The sequence below is a fragment of the Odocoileus virginianus genome, chromosome 33 (genome assembly GCF_023699985.2).
Source record: "Odocoileus virginianus isolate 20LAN1187 ecotype Illinois chromosome 33, Ovbor_1.2, whole genome shotgun sequence".
NCBI classification, from domain to species: Eukaryota; Metazoa; Chordata; class Mammalia; order Artiodactyla; family Cervidae; genus Odocoileus; species Odocoileus virginianus.
In genome coordinates, this window is record NC_069706.1 from 9,153,622 (window position 1) to 9,166,783 (window position 13,162).

The 13,162-nt window shown below is 49.6% G+C and overlaps 1 long non-coding RNA gene across 2 annotated transcripts; it reads right to left on the reverse strand.

The window, feature by feature from the left end:
- Positions 1 to 1,081: 1,081 nt before the first annotated feature.
- On the reverse strand, positions 1,082 to 12,657 carry LOC139032774 (uncharacterized). 2 transcript variants are annotated; one of them, XR_011485375.1, is made up of 3 exons: positions 12,418 to 12,657; positions 9,498 to 9,732; positions 1,082 to 2,073 (listed from the first exon to the last, which is right to left on the reverse strand). It is a non-coding gene; the product is annotated as an uncharacterized lncRNA (long non-coding RNA). The 2 variants fall into 2 exon arrangements; XR_011485374.1 differs by having other exon boundaries at positions 9,498 to 10,126.
- Between the last annotated feature and the right edge of the window lie 505 nt (positions 12,658 to 13,162).

Here is a 13,162-nt window from a genome sequence, read left to right on the forward strand (position 1 = left end):
AGGGATGCCATCTTGGGAGTCAGGGGGTCTGGGTGGGGCCTGAGAGGCTGCATCGAAAACAGCACTCAAGTGATGCTAATGTTGCAGGCCTCTGGACCACCCTTCGAAGTGTAAGGATCTCAACCACCAGAGAGTTTCCTTGGTGGCTCAGCAGTAAAAAAAAAATCCACCTGCAATGCAGGAGATGCTGGGTTCGACCCCTGGGTCAGGAAGATCCCAGAGAAGGATATGACAGGCCATTTCAGTATTCTTGTCTGGGAACTCCCATGGATAGAGGAGCTTGGTGGGCTATAGTCCATGGGGTCCCAAGAGTTGGACACGACTTAGCAACCAAACCACCACCAAAGCCTGTTGGCTCTTCCAGCCCAAAGCCTGCTCCAGGCAAAGAAGAGTGTCACACTGAGAGGCTAGGGTACCCTAAGCTGCCCTCCCCAGCTTGGCTGCAACTGCCTGGGAGGGATAATGGGGGCAGGGGAGACAAGGGGCCACAGCAGAGGGCAGGTGAGGCTGAGAAGCCGTTACAGAACATTTAGGGGCTTTTCCTCTGATTCTGAGAATCACCAGCTGTTGGTGTCTGTTAAGTTGGGGCTCAGAGAGTCCTCAAGCGGGTGAGGAGGTAGGAAAGCCCCCTTGGAAGCCCCATTTGGGGTCAAACTGTCATTCTCAGTCATCAGGTTGGGGGTACCTGGAGAAGAGTCTCAGCCCCCACCACGTGGAGGCCACATGCTCCTGAGCTGTCCTCGGGGGCCACCAGCTGAGAGTGCAGAGGTGGGGGCCAGATCTGGGGGCTCTGGGGAAAGCACCCTCCCTCTCTTCCTCCCACACCTGGGTGATCCTCTGCAGGGTCAGCCTGTGGAGTTTCGGAGTGGGCAGAGAGCCCGAGGATTCTGCAGAAAATTCATCACTGGCTTTGAAGCCAGCTGCAGTGGTTTAACCAGGGTCTGCATGCTCAGTCATGTGTGACTCTTTGCGACCCCATGGATTGTAGCCCCCCAGGCTCCTCTGTCCATGGGATTTCACAGGTAAGAATACTGGAGTGGGTTGCCATTTCCCTCTCCAGGAGATCTTCCTGACCCAGGAATCGAACCCATGTCTCCTGCATTGTAGGTGGAGTAACCTGGGGCTGCAGGTTAAATGCAGATTCCAGGGCCCCTGAAGCTCCAGGGCCAGTCCCGGGAATCTGCTTTTAATAAGGACAGTGGGGAATCCTTGGGTTCAGAGACTTCTGGAAAACACTGACCATGTCCCCTCACACCGCATCACTGAATATGACCACTGAATCCTGCCTTGTGTCACCTCTGCTGGTCTTGGCCCAGGAGGGGCTTAGGGAACAGAGCTTTGAGAAACAGCCCCCAGCTCTGGTCCCTGCAGTGTGGCTTCCAGCACTGAAGCCAGAACAACTGAAGGGAAGGGGCTCCAGGCTCAGGCAGGCACTGGCCTCTGGATGGGTCTTGGAGGTGGACCTGTAGAGTCAGGTAACCCAGTTGGGAACGTGGCTCCACCACTCCCTGGCTGAGTGGCCTGGGGCAGGAGGCTTCAAGTCTCTGGCCTCAGTCTCTACACCTGTAAAATGGGACCACACCTCCCCTCACCTGGCTGGAATGATGCAAGGACTAGAGAAAACACATGTGAAGTGCTTTGCTCAGAGTAGGGATTCAGGAAATAGTGGCCCTGGTAATACTGGCTGTGGTCATCAGGAGAGGAACTTGGGGCCCAGGGAACCCCTGTGGGCTGGATAGCTATGTGTGCAGCTCTTGGTCCCTCCATTAAGGTGGATATCCCTCAGCAGAAGGAATGACTCTGGCCTGAGGCTCAGGTCCTGCGTGTGCCGCCCAGCCCAGAGGACTTCCTTGACCATTCCCCATCTGTGTGTGCCCGGGACAAATTGCGGCCAGAACAGAGTACCTTGCATGGCCCTGAGACAGGACCCCACAGGCTGGACCAGAAGGCAAAGGCTTGGATTGGATTCATATGGCCAAACATGGGAGTCCAGAGCCTGGCTGGGAGAGGTGGGAGGGGTCGGCCTGAGTGGACCATGCTGGGCTCCGAGGCACAGACTTTCTGCTCTTTATTCTGCAGGACAAAGGTGGGTGACACAGAGGGTTAAGTAGTGAGTGTGGGGAGGGTGTGTGTGATCAGGCCTGCGGCTGGCAAAGGCGCTGAGCTGCCCTCATCCCCTATCAGGCAGGGGGAGCAGCAGCCCCCAGGCCTGCCGTTCCTGGGCCAGCAGCCCCTTCTCACCCTCTCAGCCTGGCATTCCCACTGGTTCCTGAGAGCTTCCCACCTGGCACCTGGCAGCGGTCCTGCTTTCCCCCATGTCAGGTTACCAGAACTAGCAAGTGAGAGTCAGGGGCCTACAAGAGAACACAGTGAAACTTCTTCTGACATAAGTCATATCAGTGTTTTCTTAGGTCAGTCTCCCAAAGCAATAGAAATAAAAGCAAAAATAAATGCCTAATCAAACTCATACGCTTTTGCACTGCAAAAGAAACTGAAAACAAACAGAAGAAACAAGCTCCAGAGTGGGAGAAAATATTTGCAAACGATGCAACTGACATGGGTTTAATTTCAAGGTAAAGAAGCAGCTCATAGAGCTCAAAATAAAAATAAACAAACAGCCCAATCAAAAAATGGGCAGAAGACCTAAATAGACATTTCTCCAAAGAAGACATACAGATGGGCAGCAGGTTCATGAAAAGATGCTCAATATCACTAATTATTAGAGAAATGCAAATCAAAACTACAAAGAGGCCTCACCTCACACCAGTCAGAATGGCCACCACCAAAACAAATAATAAACACTGGAGAGGGTGTGCAGAAAAAGGAACCCTCCTACACTGTTGATGGTAATATAAATTGTTGCAGCCACTGTGGAGAACAGTTTTGGAAGTTCCTTAACTGAATGTAGAGTTTCCATATGATCCAGCGATCCCACTCCTGGGCATATGTATCTGGAGGAAATTCCCATTTAAAAAGATACATGCACTTCAGTGTTTATAGCAGCACTATTTACAATAGCCAAGACACGGGAGCAACTTACATGTCCACTGACAAATGAATGGATAAAGAAGATGTGATATATATACTACTCAGCCATAAAAACAAATGAAATAATGCATTCTACACCAATGTGGATGAACCTAAGGAATACCATACTAAGAGAAGTAAGCAAGACAAATATCATATGTTATCACTTATGAGTGGAATCTAAAAAAGAAAAAACAATACCATGAACTTGTTGACAAGACAGAAACAGACTCACAGACATAGGTTACCAAAGGGGAACTGGAGGAGGGAAAAATTAGGAGTTGGGATTAGCAGATACACCCTACTATATATAATATAGATGAAGAACAAGGTCCTATTGTATACACCAAAAATTATATTTGATATCCTGTCATAAACCATAATGGGAAAAAGTGTGTAACTGAATCACTTTCTGTATACCTGAAACTAACATAATATTGTAAATCAGCTATATTTCAATAAAAATAAATAAATAAGAGTCCTGGTGAAATTGAACTTGAGGTAAATAGCTTTTTAGTATAAGTATGTCCCATGCAATTTGGGGGATGTATTTACACTAAAAAAATTATCAGTTTTCTCAACTTCGGATTTACTTGATATCCTCTATTGCCTCTGGCACCCCGTGGCTCCAGGTCAGAGGGCATCCAGGCCCCTGAAGCCCGGGGCTCCCACCCTGGGGGGCTGCCCAGCTGCCCCTGGGCCTCTGACCTTTCTGCTCCCCCGCAGAAGCTGCGCCCACTTCACAGGCCTCCTCGCACCTCACCTGGGCCCCGTCCTTCTCCAGCCACGGCCGGTGCCCGAGAAGGCAGGGCAGAGGGCTGAGGGAGGAGATGGGCCTCTCTTGTGGGCTTCCCTCAGGATCTCCGCCCACCTTCCTGGGGGTGGCGGTGCCTGTGGTGAGCCCTGGATTTCTACTCACATGGGCCCCAGCTGTGCCTGGGCCTCTGACTCCCCATCTGTGAAATGGGCAGAGATTCATCGCCCTGCACACTCCTGGTCCTTCACTTGCTCAGCCCTCACCTGCTCTGTGCTTGATACGCTGGTCTAGACACAGGGACTTAGCACTTGGCAAGACACGAAAGGTGCTTGCCCTCTTTGGGCCAACATTCCACTTGTAGATGGATGGTGTGGTATTTAGTCTCTGAGTTGTGTCCGACTCTCTGCGACCCCATGGACTGTAGCCCACCAGGCTTCTCCGTCCGTGGGATTCTCCAGGCAAGAACACTGGAGTGGGTTGCCATGCCCTTCTCCAGGGGATCTTCCTGACCCAAGGATTGAACCCTTGTCTCTTGTATTGCCAGGCAGATTCTTTACCACTGAACCACCAGGGAAACCTATAGATGGATAAAAGCAACCAAAAAAAAAAAAGTCACAAAAGTTGTCTGAAAAGTCCACTCAAGGCCCCAAACACATGTCCCTGTCCAACCTGGGAAGGCACTATGGAGCCGTTGAAATGGGGTAAGACCGGATGAAGATGTTCTGTCAGCATCAGATACACACCGGGGTTTGAAGGATTAGTAGGAAAAAAGGATGTAACATATTTTCTCATAATTTTTAAGCTTCTCCCATACTGAAATGATTGTGTTTTGGCTATATTGGGCTAAAGTGCAATTAAAATCAACTTGCCCTGATTTTACTTTTTAGATGTAGCTAGGAGTACATTTCCTATGACGCATGTAGCTCGCATTGCATTTCTATTCTAGAGCGTGATCGTCTGGGAATTCACAAGGAGGACAGGGAAGTCACTTTGAACTGAGCCTCAGCATTGAAAAGAATTTTTATGCCCAGGTTGAAACAAATATAAAGTGTAATAACACTCGTGTACTTGTCCTGGTTCAAAATTCTCAAAACAGCTCTTCTTTTCCATATTGATCCATTCCCTATTTCCTTCTTCCGTGTGATTTGTGTCTGTGTGTGTGCCAGGTGTGTGTTTCAGCAGGAAGGCAGGCTCAGTTGCCCTGCAGCTTGTGGGATCTTAATTCCCTGACCAGGAAATGAACCCATGTCCGCTACATTGGAAGGCAGATTCTTTACCACTGGACCACCAGAGAAAGTCCCCTGCTTCTGTATGAGTTTGAAGCAAACCCCAGTGAAATCTTTCAGTGAATCTATCATTTCACTGTAATACTTTGATACATAGCTCTGAAAATGGACTCTTGGAAAAACAAAGTCACAGCAATTCTGCTCCTAGGTACAGCCCCAAGAGAACCGAAAACATGTTTATAAAATACCTTGTACAGGAATGTTCAGAGAGGCATCATTCTTAGTAGCCCCAACGTAGAAACAGCCCAAATGTCTGTCAGTTGATGAGGATAAGCAAAACTCACACTATCCATATGATGAATAATTTGCAATAAAAAGGAATGAAGTGAAGACTTTCCTGGTGGTCCAGTGGTTAAGGATCCATCTTCCAATGCAGGGGATGTGGGTTTGATCTCTGGTCAGGGAACTAAGATCCCACATGCTGTGGGGCAACTAGACCCCGGCACCGCAGCTAGAGAAACCCAAGGGCACTGCAGTGAAGACCCAGCAAAAAAAACCAAAATGGAGTGAAGTGCCCATACCTGCTACAGCCTCAATGAAATTTGCAAACATGATGCTCAGTAAAAGAGGCTGGATGCACATGTTACCTGATTCTATTTATATGAAATATTCAGAATTGGCAAATCCATAGAGACAGAAAGCAGGTTAGTGTTTGCAAAGGGCTAGGGGATGACTTTTCATACTGTTCATGGAGTTCTTGGAGCAGAAATACTGGAGTGGTTTGCCATTGCCTCCTCCAGTGGACCACGATTTATAAGAACTCTCTACTATAACCTGTTTGTCTTGGGTGGCCCTGCATGGCATGGCTCATAGCTTCATTGAGTTAAGGGAGATTGCCGGAGAAATACCAACAGGCTCAGATATGCAGATGATACCACTCTAATGGCAGAAAGTGAAGAGGAACTAAAGATGAGGGTGAAAGAGGAGAGTGGAAAAGCCGGCTTAAAACTCAACATTGAAAACCTTAAATCATGGCATCCAGTCCCATCACTTCATGACAGATAGAAGGGGAAAAGTGGAAACAGTGACAGTTTTTATTTTCTTGGGCTCCAGAATCACTGCTGACAGTAACTATAGCCATGAAATTAAAAGACACTTGCTCCTTGGAAAGAAAGCTACGATAAACCTAGACAGCATATTAAAAAGCAGAGACATCATCACTTCGCAGACTAAAGTCCAAAAGCTATGGTTTTTCCAGTGGTCATGTATGGATGTGAGAGTTGGACTGTAAAGAAGGCTGAGTGCTGAAGAATTGATACTTTAAGAATGTGATGCTGGAGAAGACTCTTGAGAGTCCCTTGGACCGAAAGGAAATCAAACTAGTCAATCCTAAAGGAAATCAACCCTGAATATTCATTGGAAGGACTGATGCTGCAGCTGAAGCTCCAATACTTTGGCCACCTGATGAGAAGAGCTGATTCATTGGAAGAGACCCTGATGCTGGGAAAGATTAAAGGCAGGAGGAGAAGGGGACGACAGAGGATGAGATGGTTAGATGGCATCACTGACTCAGTGGACATGAATCTGAGCAAACTCCAGGCGATGGTGAAGGACAAGGAAGCCTGGCGTGCTACAGTCCATGGGGCCACAATGAGTCGGACATGACTGAGTAACTGAATAATAAGGGGATGACTGCTGATTAGTACAAAGTTTCTTTTGTGGGTGATGAAAATGTTCCTGAATTAGATAGTAGTGATGATTTCACAGCTTTGGGAATATCTTAAAACTCACTGCATGTTACACTTTAAAAGGATGAATTGTACGTTATTCAAATTTTATGTCCATTTTTAAAAGCTTCAATATCATCACGCCTACCTCAATGAATAATAATCCTTTGTGTTAGAGATCGTATCCAAAATCCTGTCAAGGTTCATTTCCTGATTGTCTCATAAATATTTTTATTTCCCATAGTTTGTTCCAGTCCCATTCCAAGCAGGGCCACGCCATGCAGGTGACTAATGCACAAACTTGTTAATTAGTCACTAAATCGTGTCCGACTCTTTGCAACCCCATGGACTGTAGCCTGCCAGACTCCTCTATCCATGGGGTTTTCCACGCAAGAATACTGGAGTGGGTTGCCCTTTCCTCCTCTAGGGGATCTTCCTGACCCGGGAATCGAACCTGCTTCCCCTGCTTGGCAGGCGGGTTCTCTACCATGGAGCCACCAGGGAAGTCCTCTACACAGATAAATCTCTAAACCAGAAGGTTCCTCTCCCCTCTCTTGTCTTACAATGTGTTCATGAAGGACCCAGACCCTTGGTCTTTTGCATCTTCTCATGGTCTGTGTCCTGTGGCTTCCCTGGGGGTGGGGGACCCCACATTCTCAGACTGCTATGTAGGGCATTGCACCCCACCAGCTCTCCCCCAGGGGCAGCTGACTTGCCAAAAAAACACCACTGCAAGGTACGGACTGGCACAGAGCTGAATGTTCAGTCAGAACACAAAGAGTGTGCAGTTCAGTCATGTTCAGTCGCTTGGCGACCCCATGGACTGTAGCCCAGCAGACTCCTTTGTTCATGGAATTCTCCAGGCAAGAATACTGGAGTGGGTTGCATACCGTTTTCCAGGGGATCTTCCCCACCCAGGGATTGAACCCCAGTCTCCTGCACTGGCAGGCAGATTCTTTACCATCTGAGGCACCAGGGAAGCCTGGGTGCAGATAAACAGCAAGGACTAGATCTTATCTACAAACTGTTACAGGAGTCTCATCAGAGCCCCCAGGAAACAAGACTTTTTCCCAAGCCCTCTCATCTTTCTGCTTCGCACAGATTTCACAGGGCCCTCCACCCCTTCCATTTCTGCCACCAGAGTTGTACCCTGCCCTGTACAGAGGTGGGAGCAGGAAACCTGGGTCTCCATCCTCAGGTAAGTGGTTCTCACCTTCCTCCTCCCAACAGGTGGACCCCAGACTCCCACCCTGGCTATACAGCTTTGAAGGGCAGGACAAGCTCCCCTCTTTCAGCTCAGAGGCTTACTTTGCGTCTGCATGCTGGCCAGATTCCACCAGTCATCACAACATACCCGTGTGGGTCTTTCCTTCCTCAGGGCCTTTGCACAGGCTGTTTTTGATTTTGTTTTTTTTTTTCCTGCATCAGTGTTCCCTCATGCACACACTGATTTATCATGGTGCTGATAACAAGGAGGATCCAAGCCTCCCTTCCAGACCCCGAGCCTAATGACCCAACTACTGTCTCTACACCTTTTGCTGTCTCTGTTTTGAGTTCTTGAGGGACTTTTCAATGCCCCCCTAACTCGTCCCTCCTTCTTGCTGTGTTTGGTCATTCATATTCTCTGAGAACTAGAATCTCAGCTCTGGGAGGGAAGGACCCTGTGTCTAGACTCACATTCGGAGGAAGTGGAACAGCAGGTGAGTGAAGACCCCAGGGGTGTGTAGGACAGCAATTCTCTCTCTACCCATCTCACGGATGGGGAAATAGAGACCCAGCCACAGCTGAGGTCCATCTGAATAGAAATCAAGGACTCCATTCCGTGTTCCACCTGCCATCAGGAAGGTGTGTGGGCACCCCACGGGCAGCCCATGGGAGGAACCCACTCCCCCCCTCGGCTCTCTGCCCTGCCTTCCTGGGCACCTGTCGTGGCTGGAGAGGGACAGGGCCCGGGTCAGGTGGGAGGAGGTCTGTGAAGTGGGCGCAGCTTCTGTGGGGTAGCAGGAAGGTGAGAGGCACGGGAACAGGTGGGCAGCCTCGGGGTCCTGGAGTCATAGGGTTCCCAGGTGCAATGGAGGACACCGGGTAAACCTGAAGTTGAGATAAACAACCGGTAACTTTTTAGTATAGGTGTGTCCCAAATGGGCTTCCCCTGTGGGCTCAGACAGTCAAGTATCTGCCCGAAATGTGGGAGACCCATACTCGATCCCTGGGTCAGGAAGAGCCCTGGAGAAGAGAACAGCTTCTCACTCCAATACTGTTGCCCAGAGAATCCCATGGACAGAGGAGCCTGGTGGGCTACGGTCCATGGGGTCGCAGAGTCAGACATGACTAAACGTCTAACATGGTCGGTGTCATGTCCCAAATATTGCATGGGACATACTTATCCTAAAAAGTTGCTTACCTCCAGTTCAATTCCACCAGGTTCTCTTATTCTTACTTGTTAGATCTGGCGCCCCAACTTGGGATGAGGGTGCAGGGGGACTGCCCGGTGGGCAGATCTTAGGGACCAGCGGGAGTGCCCGGCTGAGTGTGAGAGGGGCTGCTGGCCTGGGAAAGACAGGCCTGGGGCTGCTGCTTCCTGCCCCTGCTCCTGCCTGATGGGGAATGGGGGCAGCTCAGGGCCTCTTCCAGCCCCGGGTCTGATCAAACACCCTCTGCTCGCTGCTTAATCCTCTGTGCCAGCCGCCCTTGACCCACAAGATAAAGAGCAGAAAGTCTGCAGTGCTTAGGGCCTGGTGAGATCTGCGAGTTACTTACCTGCTGTGCAACTGTTTAGCCAAGGCAGTATCCTAATGACACGGGCCCCTGCCTGGTGGGGAGGTATGAGAATTAAAGAGCTGGATGCTTTCGCTCCTTCCTGCAGCTGGCTCACTGCGTGTCCTTTCACTTGAGCCCTGCTGGCTGCTTAACCACGCGGAGGTCTTCTCTCAAGTCCAATGATCCTGCCTCTTTGTGCCAGGAGCTTGCTCTTTGCTCTGGTCTCTGCTCTCACCTAGAATGAGGTGGAAGGCCTTCGTTAGGCCAGCAGGCCACTCCCCGGAGAGGGGAGATTCCAAAGCAGGGGACAAAAGGGACAGGCAAGCTTTGATATGTCCGACCTGGCCTCCCAAGCTATCTGAGATCTCTCCAGGCTGTGGAGGAGTCGGACAACAGGCCAGAGAAGAAGGCCTCTTATCACTCAAGGGCTGGGCCAAGGGCGGAAATGTCAAGTTCACGGCAGGGCTGTTTCAGGGAGAGCGGGCGGAGGTTGGTACTCATCTTGAGCTCTGGCCTCCTCTTGGAGTGCTGGGAGCTTGGCAGGTCCCTCCCACAAGTGCAGTGCTGGGAAGATCACAATGCTGGTCTCTCTCGCAGCAGCTGGAGGTCCAGTTTGTGTCCTGCCCCCGCTAGAGAAGATGATGCAAGTGGACTCTGCTTGATGGGACCCTACTGATCTTTTCTGTCTCACCCTCCTCCACCCATCATGCTCTGGGAAACCTGGGCCAGAGTCTAAGATTTCCAGAAGCACCAATCTCCTTCCTGCCTCAGGGCCTTTGCACCTTCTGTTTCCCCTTCCAAGAGTACCCTATCTCCCCAGATTTTCTTAGGACTGACAATATGATGAGGTCTCTCTTCAAAAAGACTTTGCTGACTCCCAGCCCATGTTCCACCCAATCGCTCACGTTCCTCCCAATCACTCATTTCCTCTCTAGGGTCTGGAATCTAGACATGTTTTGTCCTCTTTCTAGCACTTTCCATGATGTCTAATTATCTTGGTTTCTTATTAATCAATCTTTCTCCTCCACTGTCCACCACTCAAATATTATCTCCGTAAGAACAAGTGACCCTGGAATGGTGGTCCTGGGGTTGAGACTACACCTTCCAATGCAGGGGATGCTGGTTTAGTCCCTGGTCGGGAAGCTAAGATCCCACATGCCTCGTGGTGAAAAAATCAAAACATAAGGCAGAAGCAATATTGTAAGAAATTCAATGAAGACCTTAAAAATGGTGAACATAAAAAAAAAGCTTAAAAAATAAAAACAAATGTCCCTTCTGTCCACTTAGTACAGGGTCAGGCACACTCTGGACGTTGGAACAGAGTCTGGTGAGTAAGCGAAGAGATGAGAGACTCTGGGGAATGTGCCAGGCAGCAGATATCTACCCACTGTGCAGAAGATATTTCGGGTCAGGGCAAAGAGGCCTGGATTCCACTCCCCGCTGGGTGGGTGTGATCTGAATCCAAGTTTTTCTCAGAAACGCGTGCATCACGGACACAGATTGGAATGGGACAGGTAGTGGGGCCAGTCAGCCCAACTTCCAGGTCGGAAGCACGGGTCTCGTGTAGGAGAAGCCCACGTGTTGTCTGGCTGCCAGCCCTGGCAGGTCAGAGAGCCAGCAGGCAGAAAGCCACCACTTACGGGAAACGCTCCGATGAGAAGAAAAGGGCTGAGAGTTGTTTGGACCCAGCACTGGCCCCGGTCCAGACGGGATCAGGAAGCCTGCCCCACCGCATCAACCCAGCTCAGTTCCTCCTGGGAGCGGCTGTCGGCTGAGAGAGTGCCTTAAGAAAAAGCCAAGAGGCCCCACCCCCCCATCCCTGCTTCCCCGCTTGCAAAAGAACACAATAAAAAGCAGGTTGGATGCATGAGACAAGTGCTCAGGCCTGGTGCACTGGGAAGACCCAGAGGGATGGGGTGGAGAGGGAGGTGGGAGGGGGAACTGGGATGGGGAATACATGTAAATCCATGGCTAATTCATTTCAATGTATGACAAAAACCACTGCAATGTTGTAAAGTAATTAGCCTCCAACTAATAAAAATAAATGGAAAAAAAAAAAAAGCAGTTTGTAAAATATTTTAATGAGTCCTGAGAGGCAGCCAAGTGCGGTGGCTGAGAACACAGACTCACAGCTTGACCGGATTCAAAGCTCAGCTCCTCTGCTTATCAGCCAGGAGATCTTGGGCAAGTTATTAAATCTCCCAGCCTCAGTTTTCTTGCCTGTAAATGAGGCTACTTGTGGCATCTCCTTCTGAGCACTGATGGGGAGAGTGAAAGAGTTAATATTTTACTATGTGCTCAGAACATTGCTGGTCTATCCTGTATGCTGAATAAATTATGTCAATCTGTCCTATGACCGCGCCAGGAGACAAGCTGGACTGTGTCCATTCTATGGATGGGGAGACTGAGGCTCAGAGAGGGCTTTTAGAGCAGGGGCAGAGCAAACACGTGGTAAAACCCCGAACAGATCTCAAGTCTCCTGCCTCTTGATCAGAGTTCTGCTCATCATGTAATGCTGGGCTCTGCAGTCAAGCTCTTGACCCAAGCTTGCATGGCATTGGCCAGAGGGCTGAATTTCATCTCCAGGCAGGCTTGGGTCAGACCCGAGTCACTTAAAAGAGCCAGCAGATAGAGTCTATGGAATTAATTGCCAATATTTAAAAATCAGATGTCACCTTCTTTTTTTCTTTTTTAATCCTTATTTCTGGTTTCTCTTGAGAAATTGGGCACTCAGGCAATGTAGAGCCTGCCATCCCCCATGGCAGAGCTAAGCTGGGGGCTGTCCCCCTCTAGATGAGGTCCCCTATAGCCAGCAAACAGTTTGCTCATTTCTGTTCGCTGTCTGCTCCTGGTAAGTTTGCTTCCGCTTAAAACCCACTGTCTTGGAACTTCCCTGGTGGTTCAGTGGTTAAGAACCCACCTGCCAATGACGCGGGCACGGGTTTGATCCCTGGTCCAGGAAGATCGCATATGCCGTGGGATGCTAAGCCAGCATGCTGCAACTGCTGAAGCCTGCGTTCCCTGGAGTCCGTGCCCTGCAATGAAAGAAGTCACTGCAGTGAGACACCCATGCACAGCAACAGAGGCCCAGTGCAGCCAAACAAAACACAAAGCAACAACCAGAACAGAAATTAAAACAAAGAAAAAACCCGCCGTCTAAGGTGGGACTCCCCAGAAGCAGACCCTACCCACTGACAAGGATTCATATGAGCGTGAGGTTTTAGAGCAGAGGGAGGAAGACCAGGCAGACGTGAGATGTTAAGTAAAGTCCCACAGAAGGTGTATCATCTTCCTGTTAATGTTCAGTCGCTCAGTTGTGTTTGACTCTTTGCAACCCCATGGACTGCAGCATGCCAGGCTTTCCTGTCCTTCACTATCTCCTGGAGTTTGCTTAAACTCATGTCCATTGAATTGGTGATGCCATCCAACCATCTCATCCTCTGTTGTCCCCTTCTCCTCCTGTCCTCAACCTTTCTCAGCATCAGGGTCTTTTCCAATGAGTCAGTTCTTCAGATCAGGTGGCCAAGTATTGGAGTTTCAGCTTCAGCATCAGTTCATCCAATGAATATTCAGGACTGATTTCCTTTAGGATGGACTGGTTGGATCTCCTTGCAGTCCAGGGGATTCTCAAGAGCCTTCTACAGCACCACAGTTTGAAAGCATGA